Source organism: Lynx canadensis, chromosome B3 (genome assembly GCF_007474595.2).
Source record: "Lynx canadensis isolate LIC74 chromosome B3, mLynCan4.pri.v2, whole genome shotgun sequence".
In the NCBI taxonomy this organism is placed as follows: Eukaryota; Metazoa; Chordata; class Mammalia; order Carnivora; family Felidae; genus Lynx; species Lynx canadensis.
Window position 1 is genome coordinate 38,314,955 of NC_044308.2, and position 10,098 is coordinate 38,325,052.

Sequence of the window (10,098 nt, forward strand, 5' to 3'; positions counted from 1 at the left end):
CCTCCTTATTCTTTTTTTCCCATTTATTCTTTCACTCGTTCGTACATTCGTACATCAGACACGTGGGGGCCCTTGTGGTCACTAAGTCAAGTCACTGCTATCTGGGAGCCCACATCCTCCCTTTGTCTGGGTGGTTTGTCTTGCCCATATCCCTTTGGACCCTTCCCAACCTCCCTCACATCCGACCCAGCAATGGAAAGAAAGAGGGAGAGAGCAGGGAGGAAGTCTTTTGAAGGCAGCCTCTCAGGTCTGGGATTCCTGTGAGAGCTCTTGGTTTCTTCCTTCTTCTATCTGATGCAACCCTCACCACCTCCAGGGAGAAAACCAAGGCTCCGGGACGTTCACTAACTTCCCCAAAGTCACACAGTTAGAAGGCAGCAGACGTAGACTTGCAGCAGGGTCATGACAGTCTGCAAGGCCTGTGTCCCCCAACCACCCTGTATCACCGGCCTCTGTGGACATCTGTCTTCCGTGGTCAGAAGTCATCTGTAGCTACAGGGTAGTATTTGCAGATAAGAGCCTATCTCCCACTTCTGACTCTTTCTTTTGTCATAGACCGAAAAAGCATTTGCGATTCTGCACTGAATCTGCTGCAGCCTGTAGTGCAACCCCGCGGGCAGCTTGGCCTGCAGGCTGTGGGAGGCATGAGGGCTTGCACATGGGCCTGGAGATGGTGGATGGCAACTCTGGCCATTAGGAAACTTAGAGCTGCACGTAATGGGAAACCCAGCTCAAAATGGTTCTAACAATAAGAACCTTTATTATCTCATGGAAAAAAAAAAAAAAGGAACCTCAGAGGCAGAACACGGTCTCAGAGCAGTTCCTCAAAGAGACCCATCTTTCCATCTCGTCGCTTCTCTGTCCTCAGTGGGTTGGTTCTGACTTCGGCTGGCTTCCCCCACAGTGGCAAGAGGGCTGTCGCAGTTCCAGCCATCACATCAGACACAACAAAGAACAGTTCTCCTGCCGTCTCCTTCCTAACAGTCAAGAACCTTTTCCCAGACCCTCTCTAGCAGAGATCCCCTCAAGTCTCCTTTGCCAGAACCGGGGTCACCGATTGACTTAAGCTACAGAAATTTCATCTGGCCAGGTATCTTCTACTCACCCTCCTTTACTCTGGCCCCTCTGTATCCTTTGAGGCTGCCGTGCAGGGACTCCATCAATAGGCCACCTTGCCCTTGCCTTCAGGGTGGACTCAGCCAACGAGGGACACCAAGTGCTCCCAGGCAGGAATAAGGAGTGGTCAGGCTACTTACTCCCCAGTGTCCTCCTTGCTGGGCCGCCATGGGTCATCTGCATCTTCTACCAAAGGCCACAGCCCCTGGAAGGCAGCCCTCTCCACACCACATCCCCTCCTGGTTCTGGCTCCTGCTCCTGTCCTTGGGGACTTCTCGGTCCTAGGGGGTGATAACAGCTGCTGTTCATAGCCCATGGGTAGCCCTAGGCTAATTCACCATTGGTAGCCCAGGCTAACTCACCGCCCCTGTGCAATGCGCAAACTCTTCGCACACCCTTGTAAAATAGGCCTTTGCTCACGCTCTCTCAGTTGCCCAATCTGAGACCTGACAGTACGCTAGACAGGGGATAAAGCTCCCTTTGCAGTCTTGAGTCACTGTCTCCTAAGCCTCTTCCCAGGCCTCTTTAGCACTGAACGCTCAGTCCACCCCAAATCACCTCTCCCATCTCCCTATCCACCGTGCTGATCTCCCCGTCTTTGTCAACAGCACCACCGACCATTCAGGCTCCCAGGAACAAAACCTGGGTGTCGACTTCCACTCTCCCAATGCCAGGCCCCAACCCAGTCCAGAACGGTTTTCACTGATTCCACCTCCACTGTTCTCTCCCATTCCTCACCGTTTCCTAATTTCAAGCCTCCGTCACTGCCCATCGGCCTCATGACACAGCGGCCCCCTAAATGATCCCGCTGCCTCCAATTCATGCCACTGCCACAAGAAATGTCTTCAACCACAGCTCTGATCGTGACCTTCTTCTCCTGCTCGAAACCTGCCCCGACTGCCCGCAAATTAGACTCCAGATGCCTTAACCTGGCAGCAAAGCCTTCCACATTAGGCCCCTGCACAGCTTCCCAGCCCCATTTCCTACTGTGTGCACACAGCCCCGGCTACACAAGCTGTATCAGTCAGCTACTGCTGGGTACAAAATCATCCCAAGGCTTAGTAGCTTAAGACAACAATGTATATCATTGCGGCTGAGTCCAAGTTCAGGCAGGACTTCTGCTGCTCTGGGCCAGGCACAGCTGATCCTGGCTTGGCCCAACCCCACGTCTGCAAGCAGCTGACAGGTTGACTAAGGGCTAGTTGGTCTGGGATGGCCTCACTCTCACATCCAGCGGTTGTCTGGCTGGGTGAAAGGAAGTGACCGAGCCACGTGTCACTCATCATCCAGCAGACTCATCTGATGGTGTATTAGTTATCCATAGCTGCGTAACAAGTTACACAGCTAAAAACCACAAACACGGTCTCTGGGGGTCAGGAAGCCTAATGCCCCTCGGGGGGTGTCTTCGGCTCGAAGACTCTCACAGGGCTAGAGTCAAGGCATCGACTAGGGCTTTGGTCACCTCGAGGCTCCAGCGGCGGATCTGCTTTTAAACTTACTCACGTGGATTTTGGCAGGTCTCGGGTCCTTGCTAGCCCTCGGCCAGAGGCATCATTTCCTTGCCACGTGGAGTCCTCCATAGACACCTGCAGCACAGAAGCCGGATTCCCTCAAAGCAAGTCAGCAAGAGCACAAGGAAGGGAAAGCAAGATGGGACCCACCCAGTCTTTCTTTGTGTAAGCTGATCTCAGAAGGGCCGACTCACTTCTTTTGCGGCGTTCTATTTGTGAGAAGCGAGGCACCAGGCCCAGCCAACACTCAATGGGAGCAGGTGACACAGAGCATTAATCTCAGGAGGTGGGGATTATTGGGAGCCATTTTATTTATTTATTTATTTATTTATTTATTTATTTATTTATTTATAAAAAATTTTTTAATGTTTATTTATTTTATTTATTTATTATTTATTTTGAGAGACAGAGCACGAACAGGGGAGGGTCAGAGACAGAGGGAGACACAGAATCTGAAACAGGCTCCAGGCTCCGAGCTGTCAGCACAGAGCCCGACGTGGGGCTCGAACTCACGGAGTGTGAGATCGTGACCTGAGCCGAAGTCGGACGCTTAACCGACAGAGCCACCCAGGCGCCCCACTGGGAGTCATTTTAGAGCTGCCTGGCACACCTGACCTCGGTCATAGACTGGAGGCAGGGTTTCAAAAACCGCAAGAGGGCGTGCAGAAGCGCATAAAACCTCTTGAAGCCCAGGTTCAGAACTTGTCTATGCGAGCCATAGACCCAAGTGCAGATTCGAGGTGCGGGAGAAGCAGACTCCATGTCTTGATGAGGAGAGCTGCCCAGTCACACTGCAAAGAGGATATGGGCAAGGATGGAGAACTGTGTCCATTTTTGCAAAGAGGCCAACAGACTTTTCCCACCGGGCCTCAAAGATGCTTTGTGCTTTCTCGCCTAACGGCCGTAGGGCAGAGTTTCTTCTTCTTGTGTGTCTGAGGCCCACCTCTGCCTGTTACCATCCGGGCAGTCTCCAAGGACCAACTCACAGCCTGTATTCGTTTCCTTTTGCTGCTATAACAAATGATCTCAAACTTAGTGGCTTAGGACAACTCAAATTTTATTGCCTTATGGTTTGGGAAGTCTGAAGTCCAAAACGGGTGTCACTGGGCTAAAATCAGAGCGTTGGAAGGGCCACACACCTTTCCAGGGGCTGGAGGGAACTTTTCCAGCTTCTAGAGGCAGCCCGTGTTCCTTGGCTCACGTCCCCTTCACCCGTCTTCAGCACCAAGAATGGCCGGGGAAGTCTTTCTCCTCATATCACTCTGACACTAATTCTCTCTCTCCCTCCTGCTTCCACTCGTAAGGACCCTGGTGACTATAGTGGGTCCACATTGACAAGCCAGGATAATCTCCCCAGCTCAAGGTCAGCGGTCTACCTCCAGTCTACCAGCATCCACAATCCCCCTTTCCATGTAATGTAACATATTCTCAGGTTCCAGGTTCGAGCACATGGACCCCTTTGCTGGGGCCATTCCTCTGTGTACCACCCCACTCCCACCCCAACTCCCACTGATGGCAGCATTTTGTTGAATACTTACTATGTGCCAGCCGGTGTGCCCAGCACTCCTTTCCCTGAATGATTCCACCCATTCTTCTCACCCCTACGAGGAAGGTACTCTCAGCGTCCTCATTTCACAGACTCCAAGAAGTTAAGCGACTCCCCAAGGAGACCCAGTGAGCACGTGCTGGATACCGGAACTTGAACCCGAGTCTGCTGAGCTCTGAAGCCAGAGTCCCAACCACTTGCTCGTGCCGTGTCCTCTGAAGCCACCAGATCCCTTCAGCTAGCTGTCACCCCTCCTCTGCGCCCCCACAGCCGAGGAAGATTGGGCCTCTCTTTCAAGAGAGATTCTTCTCAAGTCTCAGTTTTGAGCAGGCCACCTCCCCAGCTCATCTGTCAAAGTAATAAAAGTAATCGTTTAATGAAAATCTGCCATACGCCAGAACCTTCTCACCCAACATTTCTCACACCCACTGCTAAGGCAGGTGTTCCTTCCACTTCCCAGTGAAGGAAATGCAGACTCCGGGGAGGGTCAGCCTCAGGGTTCATTGGTGTCAGTGCGGGGAGTGGAATCCAGGCCTAATTCCGAAGCCCGTTCTTGCCTCCGCTAGGCCACCTGTGCACTTGTAAATGCCAACTGCCTTCGTAAGCCAGGTAGGACCCTGTCTATCATTAGCTGGCTTTACGCTGGCTGGGTGTGTAGCTCAGTGGTTAAATGGGAGATTCTGGAGAAATACTGCCAGGGTTCCAGTCTCAGCCCTCCTGGTTTCTGCCTGCGTCTGCCTCAGTTTCCTGAGCTGTAAGATGGATACAGTGACAGCACCGACCTCATACGATCTGTCGTGAGGATTAAGTGGACTAAAATCTCTTGACAGTCACTACTGCAGAAAGCACTCTCCGTGTTAGTGTTTTCGTGGGTTTGCCTGGTCAGCTGGGGCTCATTCAACGCCTACCCCAGTGTCTGGCCGTGCCGTGGGCCTCTGCTCCGGCCTTGCTGGGCATCTCTCTTCTGTGACATTCCATCACCCCAGACTACCTGCATGGAAGGTTCCCTGGAAGAACAAAATAGATCATTGTTGAGAAAATACTTTGTAAACTACAGAGTGAAGTGGGCCTGTGTTGGCTATTAATGACCTGTATGAAGGGCTTAACGATCAGGCCAGAAAACCATAGACCCCCGGAGGATCCAGTGCAAAGGCAGCCTCCCCAGCGTGGGCCCCAGGGGGACAGAGGGCCGGCAGCTGTCATATTTCCTCCTCCTCTCCCATCTCCACACCCCACCCCAACTCCCCCCACCCTCCACCCCCGCCCCATCCATCCTGGGGTGGCCAAGGCTGCAGGAATGCGATGGTATCTCAGCAAACAGACAGTCTGTTCCCAGAGGAGCCGGGACCGCCCCCAGGAGGCCCCACTCTCCCAGCCACAGTAAACACAAGGGTCTGTCCTCATTATCAGCTTGGCTCAGCAGCAGTGGAGACAGTCTGCCCGCTGGAGAGTCTCCGCAGAGCGATAAGCTGCTGGGCCCCTTGTTGGCTGTCCTCCTGGGGCCGTAGCCGCACTGCCCGGGAATAGGAATCTCAGAGCTGGCCTGGCTTGGGGCCGAAATACCTCATCCAGGGATGGGGGGCCGAGGGTGGGGAGCTGGCTGCCTTTACACTGAGAACGTCGGTCACTCAGATGAAGGAAGGGAAGGACCAGGGCTGTGCCAACGGGCTAGGACACACAGTCTGCAAAGCTCTCAGTTGCTCTCAAAGACTTCTGAGTCCATTAATTACAATGCTTTGCGAGACGGCTTTATCATCATCATCTTCACAGACCATACATATTGATGATAGCACTCCTTCCAGTGTTTTCCAATCCATGCATGCGCCACTCAATGAATTACGGTGCGGAAAGCACTTAGCTCCGAGCCTGGTAAGGGCTCCGAGAAGGTCGGCTTTGCAGGAGGCAGTCTGGTAACATTCCCTTAATCACTCTAGCGGTGCAGGCAACCCCCAGTCCCTCCAAATAATAACAGCGAATTCTTCTCTGGGACGGCCGTGCCCCCTCTGTCCTCAGTTTCTTGACTCCCTGAAGGCGGGGGATACTGGGGTGAACCGTGCCCCCATTTGACAGTGAAGGAGACTTGAAGGGCCCAGATAGGTCAAGTGCTTTGAAGGCTGTACAGCCAGGACATTAATGGCACAGATGGAACCGGCCACAAGCCCTCGGACTCAAAGTCTGACAAACTTTTTCCGTCCTGGCCACTACCTGCCCTTGGCCAACCACTGAGGAGCCGAGATCGGGTCATTGGCCTGTGTCCTGGATCCTCTCCGGGGTCAGGCAGAGGCAGATCAAGATCCTGGGGGTTGGAGATTAGCTGGCAACTCCTCCGTAGCAGCTTGGAAAGCAGCAGTGAAAAGAACTCCAAATAACCAGGGGCGGCTGTGGACTCGCAGGGTGAGCACTTGGCCGGGAGTCCAACAGCCCTGGGTTCCAATCAACAGCTATTTTCAGGCTGGTGACCTAGGGCCGGGCACTTACCCTCTCTGGATTTGGTCCCAAGATCAACCCCTTCTGAGAGTTGCTAGGTGAATTACATGAAATAGCGCACATCAAAATCCCCGGCTTTGGAGTGCCTGAGTCAAATGGCCTCTCTTACGGATCAGCCGACTTTCAAACCCCTGACCATTATTCAGTGCCCAGCTCAGATGCTTCCTATCCAGGCAGTCCTCCCTGGTTGCCCAGCTGGGCATAACCACAGCCTCTCTAGGGCCGTCACATCTCTCCCAGGGTACCCTCTCCCTTGCATGGGGTCAAAGTTCAGTACTGATTCCTCATGGCATCCCCCAGACCCCAGCCTAGAGTCCAGAAACATTAAGTGTGTGATAAAGTAAATGAACGGGCCACGAAAGTGAAATGGCTACTCTGCCCCCCTCCTCTGTCTATAAGCCTTAGAGAGCATGCTTCCCCCCGCCCCCCCCCTTCAGGAAAGACTGGTAAAGACCTCTGAGAAGCGATTCTTCCCAAATATAGCTTCCTTCCTTTGTTTGCCACCTCCTACTCTCAGTTCCAGGGACTCCTGTGTTCTCCGGACCCCCAGGGTTCTCTCCTGACTCCTTGACCTGCCCTGTGAGGCCCTTCCCATCCTGGCCTCAGTGTCTGGTCCATTTCTTCTCTGGCCTCTGGTCCCAAGAGCACCCTCTACCTGGGCTTTGTGCTCTGTCCTTCATGTTCATAGAAACATCTCTGCTCTCACCGAGTCTATAATCCAGCCACCAACATCACAGGGACTCCTGGTGCCTCCTCCCCTGTAAACATGTCTCAACTCCCGCCCCCAACCCCCCCACCCCAGGTATTCTCTCATAGGCAAGGAACCTGCTGGTGGCCTTTGGTCTTCGCAAATGTGTGCACCATCACCTTCCCCAAACCAGAAGGGCCCCTGAATCTCTCCTCCCCCATATTAACAGTTTTAGATTCTCATAGTAGCAGAGGGAATGGATGGGCACTGAGCTAGAATTTGGAGAACGGCCCCCCAAATGTCTCAGGTTTTCTCCAGCCCATGTCTTTTTTGTTTGTTTATGTTTATTTTATCGAAAGACAGAGAGAAAGACAGAGAGAGAGTGCGAGAGAGAGCATGAGCTGGGGGAGGGGCAGAGAGAAAGGAAGAGAATTCCAAGCAGGTTCTGAGCCACCAGCTCAGAGCCCAACACGGGGCTTGATTCCACAAACTGCGAGATCATATCCTGAGCCGAAATCAAGAGTCAGATGCTTGACCGACTGAACCGGCCAGGCACCCCGCTCCAGGCCGTGTGTTCCTCCCCGCGTCCACTGGAATGTTCCCACCTCCACCATCCACCTCCCCATCAGATCCCCACATCACAGGTGCTCCTTTATTCCCCTGCTGCAGTCTCAGACCTCGTGCTACCTCCCCAGGCCTGGCCCTGGCCTCTCTGCCATCCGCCCCTGAGCACCACCCTGTCACCAGCATATTCCCAAATATGTACAGTCTTACTCTATGCCAGGTACTATTCTAGGCCCGGGGCGGGAGGGGTGGTACACAGCAGTGAGCAAAACAGATATTGTCCCTTCCGTCATGGAGCTTTCATTCTAAGGAGGGAAATAGACCAGTAAAACGAGTGAAACATACAGTATTTTAAGTTAGTTTTATTGTAAGTAACTTTGCTATTGGAAGTAAGGGCTTTGGCTAAACGTAAAGCGGAGATGAGTTCGGGGAGGGCTGGGTCGAGTTGCTACTTAAATGGGGTGGTCAAGTGGGCCTCCTTGAGAAGGTCACATCTCCTCAAAGAGTTGAAGGAGGCAAGGGGGTGGGCCTTGAGGGTCCTGGGGGAAGAGCATTCCAAGCAGGAGGAACAGCCAGTGCAAAGCCCCCTGTTTGAATTTATGTCCCCTCCTCTGTGCACCCACATTTTGCATCCCTCTATTTGGCCTTTGACAGAGGTGAAAAGCGTTAGAGGACGTGGTTCATTTGGTCACCTGTCCTGCTGCATCAGGAGCCATCCTTGGGGCAGGGACCCCTAATGGCCAACGTCACAGTCATCCCCCACACTACCCTGACATGTCCGGAAGTGCACACACCCAGACCTACCCGCTCAGGCCCAGACATACACACCCACACTTGTATGGAGAGACCCATATACTGTGGCCATAGAGGAGAAGGGCTCGGTTATTGTCAGCTGGGACGAACTGCATGAAGAGTAAATAATAATTAAGTGCGCCCAGCCCCACTGAGTTTACAAAGGTCTTCCTTGTGCCTACTCTTTGAGCTGAGAACTGGGTGGTTATTAAAGTGAGGCTCAGAGAGACCAAGGTGAGCAGACCAGTAATTGGTATTTGCAGTACTAGAACCTGACTCTTCTGATTACCAGCCAACATATGATTTCATTTTTTTTTAAATAGATCAGATGTGACTACAGTACAAAACTCAAAATGGCCATAGAGGCACAGAAGTGTCCCTCTTCTCCTCCCCCAGGTACCCAGCTCCCTCCCTGGAGTCTGAGGCACTTACTGGTTTATTTCCAATGTACTTAAACGGGGACTTAGGCTCCCCTCTTTCTGTGAAGAGGTTCGGCTTCACAAATATAGCTGACAGGATGGACACAGGCTGGGAGCCCTTGCTCCGGAAGCATCTCTTCTTTGCTTCTAGAACCTAGGCTTTCTGGGGCCAGGCTTGGCATCCACTTGGTTTCCACAAAACCACAAGCCTCTTGGATCCGCCACATAGTCACTGCACGTCCTACATCTTAGTCCCTGGGGAATGTCCACTCATCATGAGGAACCCAGTGTCCTCAGAGGGAGGAGACAGGGATGGAGCAGGAACGGGCTGGGGACGGGGACGGGGCACAGTGGGAAATCACACTGTGCTGGAATGCCTTTAAAACGGGGACTCCATTTAATGACCTCTGTGTTCTTGCTCAGCGGTTTCACTGCTGGTGGACTGTAATTCCCCGTGAAAATGATGGCGTTGGAGTCGCTGCGTGACCACACCTACCATACCCTCACACAGTGCCCCATACAGTCAACTCCAACGATGTAGTGTGGTGCGTGCCTTTCCTTTACTAGGAGCAGATGAAAATGAGTCAGCAGAGGGCCTGCTGCCAGGAGCTTACAGTCTAGGGGAGGATGGACACACGGACACACACCCACACCAAGGGGACCCTGCTCAGGAGCCTGGGGGGAGGGGGGTGGGGAATCAAAAGATGATGCTCCTCCTAGAATGAGTGAAAGAGAGAGAAGGGATGCGCAGGACCCCCAGGCAGAGGGGCCAACACATACAATGAACAGGGATGCTTAAGAAATGGTAAGAGAAGGGCGCCTGGGTGGCTCAGTCGGTTAAGCATCTGACTTCGGCTCAGGTCATGATCTCGCAGTTTGTAAGTTCGAGTCCCGTGTCAGGCTCTGTGCTGATGGCTCGGAGCCTGGAGCCTGGAGCCTGCTTCGGATTCTGTGTTTCCCTCTCTCTGCTCCTAC

The 10,098-nt window shown here is 53.1% G+C and overlaps 1 long non-coding RNA gene across 1 annotated transcript; it reads right to left on the reverse strand.

Moving 5' to 3' along the window:
• Nucleotides 1–1,177: 1,177 nt before the first annotated feature.
• Nucleotides 1,178–5,174, reverse strand: LOC115517130. Its single transcript, XR_003969729.1, has 4 exons — nt 5,082–5,174; nt 4,166–4,521; nt 2,620–2,702; nt 1,178–1,397 (listed from the first exon to the last, which is right to left on the reverse strand). It is a non-coding gene; the product is annotated as an uncharacterized LOC115517130 (long non-coding RNA).
• Between the last annotated feature and the right edge of the window lie 4,924 nt (nt 5,175–10,098).